At 41.4% G+C, this 19,107-nt stretch overlaps 1 protein-coding gene across 1 annotated transcript in view; it reads right to left on the bottom strand.

Annotated features, from left to right (window-relative positions):
* Nucleotides 1-14,904, bottom strand: part of siah1 (siah E3 ubiquitin protein ligase 1) — a 34,776-nt gene extending 19,872 nt beyond the window's left edge. The window contains exon 1 of the mRNA XM_030095664.1: nt 14,753-14,904. The gene's annotated coding sequence lies outside the window, so the exon portion shown is untranslated. The remainder of the gene's footprint in view (nt 1-14,752) is intronic.
* Nucleotides 14,905-19,107: the final 4,203 nt, after the last annotated feature.

Here is a 19,107-nt window from a genome sequence, read left to right on the forward strand (position 1 = left end):
TGATGCGTTTGTCAACTGTGATTTTTATCTATACAATGTCAGTGAATATTATCAAAATGCTAGTTATATGCTATTGAAATTTCTGACATGTAATATTACTGATAAATGTCATGTTATGATGTGTTACCTTTGTAATGTATCTTTGCGTTTTTTTTCCTCACAAGGTGATGGCAGAATGGACTCTCCAGGTATGTGTGTATGTACATATGTGTAAGTGGGATATATTGATTTGCACAGTTCACATATTGACTGCTATGTTTTGCATTCTGCAGGCCACTGTGCACAGTATTGCACTTATACAACGATCGAACAGGAATCCAGAGACATCGTGCACATTGTCTCTGTGGATAAACGTGAAACAAGCAGAAATTCCGTGATCATGGAGAAGGAGTGTTTCATTCGAACAATGGATGCACTTCTGCCGGAGCTGCATGTAACAGAAGTGGTCACCGATGCCCACCCACAAATTACAGCTTTGCTGGGTAAGGAAAATGGTTTTTATATTTTTCAGTCTGGATGTTCGGGTGAATGTATTTGAAACTCTAAATGCTTGTTTTTCCACAGATCCGGGACACGGGAAATACAAGGAATGGGGCCTACAACATTCCCTTGACGTTTGGCACGCTGCTAAAAATTTGGGGAAGAAGCTCAGACGGGTAAGAGTGTTACTGCATTATTACTTTTGTTTACTGATGTGACTTCTGCGTGTTCATACCTTGCAGAAAAGCAGCAGCATTTCTATGGTGGCTTTCTAACAATAGCACATCCTTGTTTCAGGCTGGTACAGCCAGAGACCAGTCTGAAATCTTGCCTTGGATTAAAGACATTGTGAACCATTTCTGGTACTGTGCCAAGCAGGCATCCACTGTCGAGCAGTTCAAGGTATGTCCGTAGGAAGTAAAGTTGTGATGTAAACTAAAACATGTCATTGTGAAGAGAAGGCAAGTGAGATCACACAAGTTGACACATGATTCTTAATGCTGTAGATGAAATGGCATGCTGTAATTCATCACGTTCGGAACCAGCACACATGGGCCACTGGATCTTGTGAGCATGAGCCACTGGGTGAAGATACACAGGAAAAACCATGGATAAAACAAGGTAATTGTAATGCATTTTCAAGGGGTGTTTTTGTTGCTTTACTTGGAATTTTATCCATCTCACAACGAGATGTGTGATTACAGGTTCAGCAGCTCACCAGGCTCTTGTAGCCATCGTCCTGGAGAAGCGATGGTTGAAGAATGTTGTGAAGTTCATCAACTTCAGGTATGCACTTTTCCTTTTATCAACACAACCGTCTGTGTGTTTGACTAAAAACATTATGATTAAAATGGGAAAGTTGTTGTTTTTTGCTGTTATATCAAATGTCGATATCTACGTAATAATTGGTACTTTGGTCTGTGTACAATGATTTGTATATGTTTTTTGTCATCCGCTACAGGACAACATCCGATCTGGAAAGCTTCCAGAATCACATACTCATGTATGCAGGAAAGCGGTTCTCCTATACTCCAGCAGTGTACCGGACGCGGACTCTACTTGCTGCGATAGACTACAACTGTCACAATGGCCGCGCCCCGGCACGAAACAAAGATGGACACAAGATGTAAGCTCTTAGCGTATCTAAGGACAACTCCAGAATGGAATATCATAGTGTTCGCCTGATACTGTAGTTGTAAAATACGTGTGTTCTAGTATTTGTGCTTCCTTTCAGTTACAGACGATACTACAATAAGAAGTCAAAATCCTGGAGTGTCTGCACAGTGAAGGAAAAGAAGGAGTACTCCTACATTCAAGACCTGCAGAGAGGCATTCTTCGGAAGAGGCTTGAAAGTGGAGGTGGCCTTCCCAAGAAACAGACCCTGAGGCCAGATGACCCCCGGAATCTCGGGGTTCTGGCTTCAACACAGCCGCCACCAACAGCTGAGCTTGTGAGGACGCATGTGAAACGTGGTGAAGGTGTTCCCCAAAGTGAACACTGACGATCCTGCCTTGTCTGCTTACATAAATGCACATGCATACAACATATCACTCTGACAGGCTAACTACAGACACATAGTGCACACCTGAACCCCCACCCACACTGCTGCTACTGTAATTCTTGTAATTGTTGTCAGTAACTTCTAACATTGTCACAGATTATTCAGTATTTTTTATTTTTACTGTCAGTTTATTTTTATATTGCTCTATTTATCCATGTACATGCATCACACTCCCCGTTTTTTTTTTCTTCACAGTATTTTTTTTCTACTGTCAAGATCATTCATTTACTACTTCTGTAATACAGTGTTGTTCTATTTGTTCAATCAAAACATACACGTATCCTGCCATTGTAAAAGTGCACATTGCATTCACGCTAACAATGTGCATGTGCCTGTTTTTCCTTTTTTCTGTAGGTCCTGTTTTATTACTTACTTACTTTACTGTGAAGGAACAAGTGCCAAAGACAAAGTACTTGAAATTTGAAAACAGTGAAAGACGGTGTATAAATAAACGTTTGTCTTGTTTTGCACAGATGTATTTATTTTGAAACACACACACAACAAGTGGACAGTCTAAAGGCAAATTCTGTACAAAAAAAACTGTAAAAACTATTTACAGTGCAGTCAAACAATGACACGCTACATTAGTCTGCGGACCTGGAAACCGGTGTACTGTCCCCTTGGGTCTGGAAAAGTGTCCCTTATTTTCCACACACAACAACTTGGTATGACTACCCTGTTTCCTACGCCCAGGCGGCCATGCTGCCAGAGCACAAACTGGCGATAGGCTGTATGCCTGTTTTGTCTTTGCTCCACTCCAGGCTGTTGTTCATCTTCTATTGCAAAGATGTCATTCCAGGCAGCCCTTGCCATTCGCAACACGCCACTATCCAGTATGTATAGCTCCATGTGGGCCATGTTGCTGATGCAGTTTTCAGGGGTTTGTCCACAGCAGACTCTCTCCAGGTCAGTGTTCATCTCCTTACAGTTTGTGCAGGAGCACCAATGTAGATCACCTCCACCTGGGACTCTCTGACGATTAGGGTCCTCCAGCAGGTCCAAAATGTCAAACATCAAGCCAGGTAATCTTGAAAGGACCATTTGTAGGAGCTCTCCCCTCTGATTGTGGTCCAGTGCTTGTATTCTGGCCTGCATCTCTCTGTTTCTGCGTTCGTGCAGATCCTGTACTCTCTGCTGGGTCTCGGGGTTCAAGTCTTCTGGTGTCCTACTTCTCCCCCTCCCCCTCCCCCTCCCTCTCCCCCTGCCTCTACCTCTGCCTGCGCCTACTCCCCTCCCCCCTCTGCCCCTCCCTCTGCCAGCACTAGTGCGTGGGGGCTCACACTCAGAAGAGGTGGATGTAGTTTCTGGGACAGGGAATTCCTGAAAAAAAAAGATGTCACAAAAAGAACATTTTTTTTATGTTTAATCAACATCAGAATCATTTTAGTAATAAATGAATGCAGAATTACCAATATAGAATCCTAATAATACAATTATAACAGAAAAAAATAAAATGGTAAGAAACTGAGTAGTAGCACTTTCCCTGAGAGACTTCAAAGTATATTTGTGCAAATTGTGCAGGATTAATAATCAGGCAACGCAGCACCTTCCTGCCAGGATCTGTATGTGTGTGTTTACTGTGAAATTATTCTAACCCTCCCTTCGCCAAGAAGGTTATGTTTTTGCCGTCTGCTGTTTATTTCTTTGTTTGCAAGATAACTCAAAAACTACAAAATTGATTTGAATTATTTTTTTAGGAAATGTCCTAATTGGTAAAGGGAACAAATTATTACATTTTAGTAATGATCCAGATTGCCTATTAACCGATTAACATTATAGAAACGGCCCTGCTCACTCACAGTCCCTTCAGACTGGCCATATCGCCCGCTGGAAGCACAGCGGAGCACAGTAATCACACTTCATGCAGATTGATATCATTCAACAATGTGCGTTTACAATAAATATAGGACTGTAGTGATGGGGGGATCACTATTTATGTGAGCTGCTTGGTGGATGTCTGTGGTCTCAGAGGGGGGAAAAGCGGTAGAAAAACAAAGTTATGTTTACCAAAGTTAAACGTTTATTTTCTGCATCATGATATAACATTGTTTAGCCACCATTAGATTCATTACCTCGTCGCTGTCCATCCTTCACAGCCACTGGAAACACGTGAGCGAGTTCAGCCCAACAGCATGCGACCGGGAGCAGCATTTGACGACGCCACGCGCTAGTGCTCATGGGAACTGTAGTGTTACTTCAGGCAAAACACTACCGCTTTTGTCCACTGGCGCCGCCAAAATCAACGAAAACTGAAAGTTCCTTAGTGTAACTTTAAGACAAGAATGTGTGTGAAATGTTGAAAGTACATTATAATAAACAATTAGAATTTTGTATTGCCAACAATTTAGAACCATTTCAATGTTGTGAATGATCTCTTTTCCTTAGAAAACAACATATAGAAGCGCTGACTGAGTATTTACTAATGTTTGATAAGACCTCTGATCTGAAAAGAGCCGGATTGTGACTTTGGAACCTGAACGCCTCACAGCTGTAGCTTCACTCCTGAGGGCAACACGATGATCACTTAACAACAAGATGATGAGAAAACAACAACAGAACTGTAAACTAGGGATGCACATGGTTAACCGTTTAACCGTTAACCGATAACAGGCACTTTGACCGGTTAACACTATCGTTTTTTTGTTTTTTTTTTTTAAGCTCCAGCTGGAGCGGAGCTCTCCACAGAGCCGTGCGTCTTCATGCACGCTGGCATTATATTACAGGTATCAGTGATGGTGCTGCAGATGACACCTTAAGTCACTGATTAATTCCAGTTGTCTTTATGTTGTGCAGTAGGGGAGGGTGTGTATCTTTGTGCGCATTTACGCATGTGGCAAAAAACCAGCGTTACATTGAATATTATTTTTTTATCTCCCGACGCCGCAGGTCGTCCAGATTTACAGTGAAATGGTTCGGTGTGAAGCCGCATCATCCAGATAAACATTAACCTCCATCAGAACTGTTTAAAAATCGGATTTCAGACGCTAAAACTTTATTTAGGAAATTAATCAGAACACACAAAGAAATCACCAGCGCGCTCACTCTCAACATAATTTAAAAAACAATAGGAGATGATTGAAGCCTACAGTGCTGTTAATTATATCTAAATCTTGTAGCTTTTTTTTTTTACATTGTAGATGAGAATTTGCCGTCATTGTAAATCTGCAGTTAAGCACCGGACAGCGCCGAGTCACTCACTCCAGGCGCACATTTTCGTGTCGGAATAGCGGTATTTCGGAATGGTGATATGTCTAAATGGTAGTGCGTCGGAATGGCAGCATGTAACCACTCAACAGGGCATTTAAAGGTCGCCCATGCTTCGCTTCGCTTTGGAGCCTCGGCGCTCCACTGATGCGCACGCTCTTTCTGTGCGCGTTCAGGCGCACTGTTCCACGCATCCTCGAGAAGCTTTTCCGGCACTGCAGACTATTTATCTGCTCCTTTATTACAGATTATTTAGAGAAAATTAAGCACATACATCGTCAGTATACGTTATCATTTAATATTTAACTTTATTTAGCCTTTTTTTTTTTTTTTTTCTGAATCGCGGGGCAGCGCCGGAGCGATTCTGTCGGCAGACCTTCTCCTCCCTCCAGACAGTCTGCTAGGTCTCCGTCCACGAGATTTTCACTCTGGTGTGTGGAGCGATCAGGCGAGAGCTCCGTCTGCCTTCACTTTTACCGTCATGTTTCGTTTGCTGTGGCGCTCTGACGATGCGTATAGTGGCGCGACCTGCGCGCAACACAGTCACAAAATCTGGCTGCTGCGCGGACGTCCGCAGATCGGTCAGCGCAGACCAATGCGCAATGCACACCCACGCAGACATGTGAAGCATGGACGGGCCTTAAATCTTATCAGTTAACGGTTATTAACCGGTTAAAGGGCGTCGGTTATCGGTCACAGAATAAATATAAAATGTGCATCCCTACTGTAAACAGCCACGCAAAACCAGAAATTAAACCTACCAGAACCATGTTTCCCTCGTTCTCTCCAAGCCGCCGCTACGCTGCTCAGATACTTCCTCTCAGAACTGAACTTTCCATCATTAACAACTTTTCCCATTCTATCCGAAACGCTCACCTTTTAAATCTTCTTTCCACCATCTCAGAAGCTGAGTTTGCGTCTCGTCGACTGATGTTTTAGCACGAAGGAATCGTTCAAATCCAGCTAGTTCGTCGGTGGCTAACAGCTGACTGAGATGCCTGGCAGCAGGATGCTTTTACGAAGTGTCCCTGATTGCAGCACGGTGCTGCAAAGAGCTGCACAGCGCAGGTTGTTCTTTGAATCAAAGGGTTTCAGGTGCTTTACAGGTAATGAAGGCGGTTTAGGAGGAGATGGGTACTGACAGGTTAATGGACAATGTTACTGCCTCCGCGAAGCCGCTGCCTCAGATTCGCAAAATCATCTGGCGGGTCAGACATTATCGGGCAGCCAGTTGCCAACCACTGGCCTATGATGCTTTTTTTTTTTTTTTTTTTTTTTTTTAACCGCTATGGACTACTCGCGCGAGATCTTGTGTCGCGCGAGAAGTCGCATGACACTATGGGGGGAAAAGATGCATTAAATAGATCGATTCAAGGGTTTATGAATCGATATACAGCTATTAAAAGGATAATCGATTCAAAATCGATTAACTGATTTTTTTAAACCCAGTCCTAGTGACAAGTCAATGAAGGCTTTCAATGCAAAAGTGAGCAGCCACTTCACTTTTAAAGACAGTCTCAAAGATCAGACTGAGACCAAGATAAGGCAATAGAGGAAAACACACTGAAAAGTCTGCACCCTTTAGTGGTAAGTGGAAGCTACACTTGTTAAGAGTTGGTTAGCTTTTTGAGTTTTGGGACATGCTGGAAAACCACCATTCATTTGAGCAATCTACAAACAAAATAACATGTACTTCTTATGTTATTAGTAATTTCTTTTACTTTTACAGTCACTTCTTTTTCCACAGCAGAAGGGGGTAAAAGCAGCTGAACAACAATGCAGCCGAGCAGCTTGTTACCATGGAGAAGCCACACAGACCAGGGATGTCAGAGCAGATGCAAAACCTACTCCACACATATGCAGAAACACACAGAGCTGAACACCTTATGGCTTCACACAGAGATAAATGTTCATCATGTGTGCACACACATACGAAGAGAGTGACAGAGCAAGCAGGGACTCCCTTTGGCATTTAGTAACAGATGTAGAATTACCTCACCGTTACACAGCCAGTGAGTCACCACACACACACACGCGCACACACACACACACGCACGCACGCGGCAGGAACAGCTGTCATTCTTGTGAGTACTAACTCAGATCTACTCACTCGGCTTTGAGCCAGGATCACTCTAAAAAGCTACAACTTTTCCACAAGATGTAACGAGGGCTGTCAGCGTAACGGGCACAAATCAACTGGGCTGCTCCTTCATTTATTCTCCAAACGCACATTTATTTAAAAAAAAAAAAAAAAAAAAAAAAAAGGAAAAAGCCAACTCATCACGTCATTGTTCCGCCCCCTGCTCCCTCTCAGCCAATCACCTGCTGACGCTAAAGGTGCATTCAGGTAATTCTTAACTGGTAGGAAACGGCAGAATATCATCCAATCTTAAACAACATTAAAGTAACAGCAGAGATGTTACACACATATACTGTCATCACTAATGGAGGCCGAGGAGTAACAAAACATCAACCGCACAAAACAAAGGAGAGATGCAGGAGGAGGAGAGGATAGAGTTTCCATCACCAATACTAATGCTAAACGAGCGAACAAATTCAAAGAGTGAAAAAGAGGCTATGGTGCTTTCAGGATAAATTGTATCGCTATTCAATGACCCTCAGGCACATCGTTTTACCATTTCACATCTTAAATGACTTCAACAGTAGACTGCAATGTGCCGCTGTCTACTCTGACATTTCCAACCAAGAAGAATGTCATCTGGTTTTCCAGAAGCAAGCTTGAGCTCATTATTTATGGTCGTATTATATTTCCAAACATGATAAATAAACACATAACAGGAAATCAGATTTTCTATTTTCTGTGCATAGGTTTCCATACAGAGGTGCGGTGTTCATTTGAATCTCAATTAGGAGACTCTGGTAAGAAATGTTTTACATTGACGACTTAAACTTCCGTGAAATGCAAAATAACAGAATTTTAAACAAGCAATCCAAAATGTGATTAATAAAAATAACAATGACAGTCCTAAATATCACACAACTGACCAAACTCTTGACAAAGACAGCTTGGATGTCCACATAAAACCTGAATACAAACACTTGATAAAAGTCAAGAAAAACTTGATTGTGTGTACCATCTTTTAGGTTCAAACATGGTAATGACCCAATCAAGAGATACTGTTTAGGAAACACACAGATTAAACATGTATAATCTACATTTTATTACGTGTGGATTAAACCATATCTACAATTACAAGAACAGAAGGTGTCTCAAGATTTTGATGAAACACAAACTTTGGTTGAAGAGAAAAAAAACACACCTGCACTCAGCCAATCACAAAGAAGCAACTCTGAGCATTTAGGGAAAATAGACAAGTAGAGAAGGTCAAGATCACCTCCTGCAGTGAACATTACAATGACAACATACAACGTAGAACAAGAAAAGCTTAACATTGAATATCTGGAAAAGATAACATATCCACTCCACAGAACTTTCCAAACACATATCCAACCTGCCTTATATTAGGCATGTTCAAGTGAATAAAATCTCAAAATTCAGATTACTTCACAACTCTAAAAAAGGATGATGCTCAGCAATAGTAAAATAAATGCTACATAATTTATAGCTACCCCCGCCAGGAGGTTATGTAATCACGGCCGTCTGTCGGTTTGTTGGCTGGTTGGTTGGTTGGTTGGTCTGTTGGCAACATTACGGAAAAAGTAATGGATGGATTGCAATTAAACTTTGTGGAAAGGTGGGTCTTGGGCTAACTTAGAATCCATTAAATTTTGGTGATGATCCGGATCACTGTCTGGATCAAGGAATTTTTTAAAGGATTCTTTATCATTGAGAGATTAAGGCTGGACAAAATTTCAATATCAATATATATCGCGGTATATTTTTATTCAATAACGATGATATGAGTTTTAAACACATTTTCGATATAGTGCATTACAGTATGCGTTTCACAGTCACTAATTGCTGTTCACGGCGCCGCTGATTCAAGCCTAACAGAAAACATGAAGAGTGATCAGTGCTCAGCACGCACTTAAAAAAATAACATTTTTGACCATATCGTCCAGCCCTATGAGAGATAGGGCAGTCTTTGACATAGATGGGCAGGCCCGCCGACAGGGGGGGCGGGACAAACGCCTGGTTCACACAGGATGTACCACGCGCGGAAGCACCAAGCACCCACTTTCAGATCGGCACCCCTGTTAACCTATCTGACGGTTCATACAAGAGTCCCCCACGCACGTAGCGGCTCATGCCGTGGACTGCAAGCGCTCCGCTCCTATTTTCTCCGCGAGTCGCGCGCGCCGTGCACCGCCAGTTGTAAAGCTGGACATAGCAGATCCCACCAGACAGGAAGTTGGGAACGGAAAATACGAGAGAAGAGAATCTGGTCAATTTTTAAATTAAAATGAAGTAAAATAACAAATTATGTTGCTTTTTAAATTAAAATGAAGTAAAATAACAAATGTTGCTTTTTAAATTAAAATGAAGTAAAATAACAAATTATGTTGCTTTTTAAATTAAAATGAAGTAAAATAAATTACGTTGCTTTTTGGTTGAGCGAGGCACTGCACGTCGCAGCGCTCTGATCACACTCCCGATCACAATGTTGTTTTTTTTATATATGGTGTTCTTATTGTTGTTGGTGACTGATTTCAGCTGTGGCAGAGGTCTGCGTTCTGAGTGCAAATTTCTGGTTTGGTATTTTAAACATCCCCCAAAGATTGTGCGTATTTAGAGCCCTTTGAAGCCATTAATTATAACATTCAGCAATATTTTCAATCTGATGTTTGTTGACGTATGAAGCACTGTGCAGTACTCTCAACCTTATCGTTCTCCATTCAAACATGTTCTGTTGACTCCCCAATGCCCACACCTTCAACAGCTGTGAGTGGGAACATAATCTGAGAAGTAATTGTCACAATGAGCTGCATTATTCTCAAGAGACGATCTTATCAGAGTAAGCAATATCAGATTGGCTGGTTAACAGCTGACGTACCATGTAGGTTGATATCAAAACGCGTGAGCTGAACAGGTTCGCTCATTCATCCGGTGTTGTGCAGAACCTTCATAAGGTATGCCATGTACAGAGTTAGATTTAGAGGAAATCTGCAATGGCAAATGTTGCTTTTCTGTTGTGGCCAATGAGTCTCAATATAATAAAAAAAAAAAAAATCAATAGCTGAATTCCTGGAGGTGATAAAGCAGATGTCTTCAAACAATCAGCCGACAGCCTCAACTGTCCATGCACACATGAGGTTACATCATCAGCGCTGCAGACTCAACATACCAAAAACATCAGGCTGTAAAAGCTGCACCTACAGGCAGCTGGCAGAATTATCTCTGGAGGATACAAGACCAAAGCAGAGTGGACAGCAGTCTCTAACCTTTTACAGTTCACAGAAAGGCCACATACCAACAAAAGCAGCTGGAGTAGCAATTTAGCTCCCTGGAGCCATACAACCTAAGAACCATGAGGAATGTGAGAACAAATTAAAACTCCACACTGTCATTGTGTGAACGCTACTGACACTAAAAACTACACTGAAAGTATGACAGCATAATTTTTTTTTTTTTTAATGAAACTTCACACACTTTAAAAAGAAGCTAATTACCTCCAAGTGATCAGTCATAAAGGGTATGTGCAATATTTTCACACTGAAATTCACCTGTTGTGCAGATTTCTTTTTAAGTGGACACTAATAGTGGCTGTGCTTCTATTGACAATTGCTGCACTTGTATTATGTTTTCATGTCCCGAAGGAGTATATCATAAAAATATTTACTGTGTCCACTAATTGTAAAGCGGTCAATCAGAATCCAACCCACGACACACTGACCCTTCTGTCTGACCCCACATCCTGTGACTATTAAACAAACTCACACCAAGGTGAGGTTACCATTATGGGAACGTCAGGTCAGCTTGAGATCAACTTTATATGCATGTCTACGGGTATATATTGATGTGTGTGGGAAGTTACTGAACATTACTGCTCTGTTGGAGCATTTAGGAAAAACAAGGAGGCAGTTGCAGCTGCGACACAAAATATTAAAAAGGAAAAAAACCTTTACATTCTTGCATTTTAATGAGTTTGAGGATTTCATGAGGATGAGTCTTTTATGCCTGTGACACAAATCCTTGTCATCTTGGCATCTGTCAACAACCATCCGCACTCAAAAACCACCCTGGTGGCTACATTACCCAACAACTAAGCCCCTCTAAAAGCTACAGAAAACCCTCGGGTCAAAACGAGTTCATTTCTGCTGTGACATTAAGAGACCCCACGCACAGTCTGCAAAGAGCCTTTTTTGTGTGCTACTGGTGGTAAATTGGCAGATGTACATTTTCGTCCTTAAAACTACAATTCTAGAGTCAACTGGCTGACTAAGCTGTCCATGACTAGACTGCACTTAAGTTGAACTGCCTTCACTACCTAGGATTCATGTAAACAAACAAAGAATTCACACAAGAGTACTTTACACAAATGCCATCACTTGACAGCACATGTGCCTGACATTGTGCAGCACTCAGGTCAACACGTCTCTGGACATTACAGAGATTATTGGGCCAGTCTGTAAAATGTATTGTTCTGAACCCACAAACATCACTTACTTTCATTTTAATTACCTAGTAAAGACATAATTTACACATTGCAACAGTGCAGTGAAGTGAAGTAAATCAGTTGCAGAGCTACAGGCGAACTAAATTACATGTTGGGATTAGTACAAGCTGTGTTACAACTTCAAACTGTATTAACAAACGAGACCACCCACAACACCACACAAACTGCATGAAACAAAGCCTGGACGACCAGACACGTCTCACATGTGGAATTGAGCTAAGCTCTGCTACATGTGTGTAAAGTTGGAAACTTTTGACATTACTTTCAGTTTTTTGGCACCAACTGATGCTATACTAGATCCTACATTTTGTTTACGAGGAAATTCTATCACCAAGTTTCTAACAATATTTAATGCAATAGCCCAACGTGAAGCAGTAATGGAAACATGACCCTCCGCATACCACTGACGGATGTTCTGCAGATAGTAACTACTGTATCATTTTAGAGATTACATATACTTGCAAGAAAGTAGACCATACCTTCTTAAAAAAATTGTCAGTTGCTTAAATTATATGCATATGAAAAAAAAACAAAGATGTGATTGCATTGACGTGCTCATACAGTATTCTTGAAGACCTTTTTTGTGCCCCAGCTATAGCCATGCAGCTCTGGAGCTTTCCTTTTTACTTAAATGCATGGAAAGTCGATCCTCATCTTCACACACTGAACAGGCAACAATGTAATCAAATTGAGCTGAAGGTGTCAATCATCCAAAGGTCAGGCGATCCTGCTGCTGAGCACAGTGATATCTGTTGTGCAATCCCACAGTAGAATGTCAGGCTCTCAGCCTCAGGCACTGATAGATCAAAAACTTCCCCCATTGCTTCATCTTAGCTTCAGCTGTAACTTACTTTAGCAGTATGGGTGGGAAACTATCCAGGTTGATTACAAAATATGCTATTCATTACATTGTTGCATTCTCTTTTTTCGTGGATATTTACTTGTAGCCTCATAAATAAGGACTATCGTTACAGAAGGTATTTTCTTTGGACCGACATGAATGGCACTTTGACAGTAGGTGAAAAATACCAAACGTGTTCTTTACAAACAAGACAAACACTTCAGTTAAGTATGACTGATGATCAAAGCATTTTTAACCAGTTTAAAAATATCTGAAAGACAAATTGAAAGGTTTGTAGCCACAACAAAGCAAAGGCCAAAAAAGCACAGCACTTCTTTCATTGAAGCACAGGGTGATAAATGCTGCAAGTAATTACAACTCCCAACAAAAAATGTTAACTGATCAACAACACTATATATATATATATATATATATATATATATATATATATGACACTGAATATCATAAAGTTAGTGATCCAAGTTGAATAAATCAACAGCAATGAGTCTGTACTTTAAGCTGAGGACCTCTGAACAAAATGTACCACATTGGTTTGATACATAATAAGCTTAGAAGCATGCTTGTATCTGCAGCAATTACCTCATAATGTCTGTTACATATTATCTACATGCTACTACAAGTATGACATCAGGATGTATCAGGACTCCACAATAAACAGTATCTGTAGCACTTTGTCTGCACAAAATTTTACTATATCACCCATATCTGTTCTCTTTAATCCAAGGGTGTCAAACATTTTAGTTCAATGGCCACATACAGCCCACACTTCACCTTGCGTGGGCTGGACCGGTTAAACAGAGCCATAATAACCTTAAAACTAAAGTTTTTCATTGTTACAAAACACAGTGTAAGAATAAAAAAAAAATGCATTATACATGTTTTTATAAACTCACACTGACAGCATGGGTTGCTCACAATGATCTCAGGGTCTTAGTGTTGTCCACTAGTCTACTCTCTCTTGCTATTAAAAAAAATGCTTGGTTTGGTGGGAAAGTTTTGGCCCACAGCCTGATGTTTGACAACCCTACTTTTATGTCTGCATCACCCAGTTAAAGTAGCAACACTTCTAAACTCGATAACCCAATGCACCAAAGGAGTTCAATAAAGCACAATGATATTTGAGACACCAGGGTTTAATACAACACTAGCTCTTAAACATGTACATAAAGACCTTAAGCTGTTGCATCACGTTTCTGCTCTGAGCACCTTGGCCTCCGTCATGGTACTTCATTATTTTGGTGACCTGAAGTGATCCCCACACTTTAAAACTTCTGTAACATGACGATCCATTTAGTTTTTGCTGATAGCTTGCGAATCATCTACAGGTGCCCATGTTCAAACAATGTGCAGGTGCTGCATTCGCTGTGCAAACCGGCGTGAGCATGTAATCAAAGAAGATCAGAGTCTGCTAATACTCAATACCTACTCAGATCTGACATTCAATCGTCCCATTTAAGACAGGTCATGCACAGGCAGCCGGGCTCCTGCAGTCACGGAGGATCCGACTGCAACCACGGTCGTTACTTCGAGTAAACATTACTCATCACGTCCTACACAGCAGCCACTAAACCAGCTCGAGACCAGTCGCGCCGCAACACAAAAACAACGCCTTGATGGGTTTCTGTTGACACGAACTAACCTACTTGGAAAGCGAAATGGCCTCGTCCAGCAAGGCAGACAACGACGTCCCCTGAAAAGCATTAAGCGACCCAGGCACAGAAGGCCTCGTCTTACCGTAAAGCATAGTGGCTAGCTAAATCGGCGACTTGCTAGCTTAGCGTGGATGTGTGTGAGTGTAAGAGCTAAGAAGCCGCTACCCTCACATTTTTCATGCACCTCTCTATAAACTTTAACATCAATGTCAAACACACACACAGCATTTTAGTGCACACCTCAGTGAAGTGGCATTTAATCACGCTAAAATGCGTCGAGAGGCAGCTTTACGGTAGCATCGTACTAACGAGCTGCTAACATTAGCATCGCGCTAATGAAGGAAGCTAGCGTCTGTTGTTTTCGAAAAATCTGATGTTTCACTGCTCGCTTACCTCGGACGAAATATCCTTCAGCTCACGACCAATAGATACGGAAATACGCGACAGAGGCGATGGACACAGGATCCGTCTTTACTGTAGTTCATCCGTTTACTCGGTGTACACATTGGCACAGCTCCTGAAGCAGAGACGAGACGCCAGGCGTTAAGTACCAGCCGCTCGGGAGCGCGCACAGTTGTTGAAGTTTGTCGCAGGAGCGCGCCCTGCACGAATCGCAGATTGTACAAAGTGGTCCGAAATAAAAAGAAAGATACACAAATATTACTACTACTGTTACTACGACTACTACTACTAATAATAGTAATATTCATGAAAATAACAATAATAACAATAAGACTATCATGCCAGGTTAGAAATGCTAATTTCTCTCTTTTGGGGGTGTTTTTTTAAGCATTTTGCTTAATGGTAACTTTTCGTTTTGCACTTTCATTAAAAATGAAATGAAAGTCGAAAAACTGACTATAATATGTTATATGAGCGTGTTTTTTTTAATATATGAGTGCATTTTTGCATTCATTCCTTCTTTTTTAAACCTTCTATGTCATTTTATATATTTATACTGTGGCACATAGTTTTTAGACATGTTATTGAGCTTTTACATTTGAAACCCCTTTATATTTTTATTTATGGCACATGCCAAGATTAAAATTTAATTGTTTTTAGGAATGCCAATAAAAACAATTCAGAATTTTAAGAGCATCATTTATTGTTCTGACATTAAAAGCAGGATCACCAAATTGCATGGGACTAAAAGAAGACAATGTGGGTGATAGTACTGATGTAAATGAAAATAGTGAAAATAAACAAAAAACTTATAGTCAGTGCAAGTTGACAATACATTGGTGCAGTGGCTGACCCTCTCACCCTACAGCGAAATAATTCCTAGTTTGAGTCCCAGTTTCCTATTTCAAAAAGCTACAGACTAATTGGTGACTTTAAATAGCCCATTTACAGTATGTGAATATGAGTATTTTGTGTGTTTGTCTGTCTCTATGTTTATAAACTAGGTTTAGTGTTTTCAAAGTGTTTTCAAAGAGCTTTTACTACATTTTTCTTCTCAGTCACATATTGTGACACTGTCCTCAATCTGTGATACGTAACTTCATTTCTTTCTTTTCTTTTTTCTTTTTAAACACATTTCATATCCTTTCTTAGAAACTCAGTAATTATTGCAACAGGAAACGGCCTGAAGAGTGAGTCCATGCGATTCAGTCTTCATGCTCGATACATGTAACTGGCTGAGATTAAGATTAAGAGGTCAGGTTGCTTCTTCTACAGTAATCTGGGCACAAGAGGAAAAGGAGAGGGTGGGGGACCACCGCCACCAGCACTACTGCCCCATACATGCTGTTCACGAGGGGATGGGACAGTGGGCAGTGTGAGGTGGGGGTGGGTGGGAGGGGCAGCAGAGCAGAGCCTGGGATTACAGAGAAGGATTGGTTATGTAAGTGCATTGTCCCAGTAGGCCGGCTGCAGCCAGAGCGCATGGGAGGGCGGGGAGGGCGGGAGACACTCAGACGGCAAGAAAAGTGAGGGAAAGAATTCAGTGAACATAATCCTGTTGTCTTTTTGTGAACAGTGGCTTTAGGCACTTCACTGTAATCACGCCGGGTGTCCGAGTATATCAGGTGTACCTGAATGAACTGCACTGTAGGCCTCAGGTTTAATCGGGGAGTATGTCTCTCTGTTAACTCCAAAATGCTTCTTTTGACATTTTTCTGTAAATGATAGAGAACAAGCACGTTATCACTCAAATACTCCTTATTTCCCATATTCTTGTTGCTCTTTGAATAGCAGCTTATTAACGCATCTTATTTTTTCTTATTGGGCTGAAGAGATGAAAGTAGTCAACTTTTTGAATAGTGTTCCTATCTATTTATTGTAAACAGAAGTATTTCTATATATTTCAAATCTTTTTGGCTTTGCAGTGACTTATTATTCTGAGAAAGTCCAGGTTATATGTGCTTTTAAAGCTTCCATATTGTCTTTTTTTGTTTGATGGTTGCTGATAGGCTGCTCAGTGGTGCAGTGATCATATTATAGTCTCTTCTCAAAGCGTATGTGTTCGGGCTTTTATTCATCATTGGACTTAGTTGCCTTTTTTTTTGTGTGGAGATTGCATTTTCTCCCTGTGCGTGTGTCAGGTTTCTACAGTTTCCAGTACCAAAATCAAACCTTTGAGGTTTTTTGTGACTCCAGATTGCACATGAGGGAATTTGAGTGTGTTTGGACCTTTCATAAGCAGGAACGTCTTTCCGTCAGTTGTTGTTGTGTTGGAGACTACAGTATTTTATGGCGCTGTCTCCAGTGATGGAAAGAAGGCTAATATGTAAAGGATGGATTTGCAGGGACAGAGCAGTGAGGATAAAGTTGGTGAGGAGATGATGAAGCAAGCGAGGAAGAAAAGAGAGCCACACCAAAGAGAATGTTATGCTGTCCTGCAGGAATCGGAATGTCTTGGTTGGACATAACATCATACACATGCTTTTTTTGTTCTTCTCAAAAAGTTGTGGAAAGATGCTTGGATGGGTCAACGTAGGTGGTCTGAATTTCCAAGGAAAAACAGAAAAGGGAGTTGAGGAGAAAGAGGAAGGAAGCGCGAGACAAAGGTAATGTATGGGTGAGCGTTAAAACGAGACGGTGGAACTTTGAAGAGGAAAGGAGGAGAGGTGGCTGTGAGGAGAGAGAAACATCAGCAAATTCCAAGCATAACAATGTTTGGCAGCAGACTGTTGTCCTGAAATCAAAGTCTCCATAATGAAGACTTGTTTGGTCCTGAGATTCTTGTGGAAAAACCTTGACCAGACTGGTTGAAATCCCCACCCTGTAAACTGAAGCTGGAGCTGACTGTGAGGCAGCCAAACGGAGAAATAGCTGAGTTTTCGGCACGCTGCCACACAAACGGGAGAATGCATGAATGCTATCTGAAGGATTGCTGTTGTTTCCATGCAAGACAAAGCTTTTTCCTGATCAAGTCAAGAGCTAACAGCTCATGTCACATTGATACCGGATATATTTATATACTTGATACAAGCCAATGGAGGAAATCAGTCTGACTCTTAGATACAAAAATCTTATTGATCGTCAAATCTAATTCTTGGCAAGGAAGTAAATCAGGTTATTTCTTGGAAATGTCCAAGATTTCCTGTGACTTTTGGATATCTTGAGGTCGCTTTGCTAAACTGAAATGTGTGCAAAGTCCACAATGCCTCACATGATGGCAGAGGAAGAAATGGACCCTCAAAAAGAATGGACAACCGCTCGTGTGTTTAGCTAAGAAGCTTTCAATAAAAAAGTGTCACTACATAATTCCATGTATTTCCTCTCAACAGCTCACCAACTTAGAGCCTAAAGTCCTGTGGCTCTCAAATAACTTTACAGTGGATTAATGTAATTATGTGATTGTGAAATCCGGTTATTAAAATACGGTCGGCGGGCAGTGATCAAAGCCCGGCTGCAGCACGAACAGCATTGTCTGTGTCTTTATGGCTGCATAACTACAGGCTTGGGCCTGACACACACACAAAGGGCCGGAGAGCAGCCAGAGAGGCAATTAAGGACACAGCCTGACTCGGAAAAACTAGGAAAACAGTGGCACACGCAGCATTTTGTGTTTAAGTGGAATCATTAAGAGTGGAAAAACCACAAGTCCATAATGGGAGCCAGTGTCGAGGAGAAACTCGTGGAGGGCTCAATCACATCCTGCCAGCAGAGCACCGCCTCACACACTCCTGTTTTCGCTAAATAGAGCGTCTCGCTGTTTACCACATCTGTGTGTAAAAACCACAACTCCAAATATAACAAATTTAATATGAATGTGGCGGTACATCTGAACGTACACAAATGGAGTGGATCTGAAGTGATTGCTTGGTTTCTCAGTGTTTCGCTGTTACTGTTCTATTGTATCTTTAACTGTACCATGAGGAGCAGCCGATCCCAGCCGGAGGAAAGCTGGAAGGATACACCCAGGAAGAGACACCGGCAAGCCACACGGCAAGTACAGAGAGACAGACAATCTCTCTCTCTCTCTCTCACACACACACACACACACACACACACACACACACACACACACACACACACACACACACACACACACACAAACATACACATTCACGCTTCAAGGCTTCACAAATAACCTCAAACACATGTTTTTGGACTGTGGGAGGAAACCAGAGAGAAAACCACTAAGATACAACATGCAAACTATAAACAGAAAGGCCCCCAAACCGGGGATATTCAGGCTGTGAGGCCAAAGTGGGGCCTGCATCCAAGCACCATGTGTACAGAAAGGCCGGAGAACAGGAAAATGCAGCTTGAGTACACAAGTTAGACTCAAACCATGTTAA

This window comes from Salarias fasciatus, chromosome 7 (genome assembly GCF_902148845.1).
Source record: "Salarias fasciatus chromosome 7, fSalaFa1.1, whole genome shotgun sequence".
Taxonomy (NCBI): Eukaryota; Metazoa; Chordata; class Actinopteri; order Blenniiformes; family Blenniidae; genus Salarias; species Salarias fasciatus.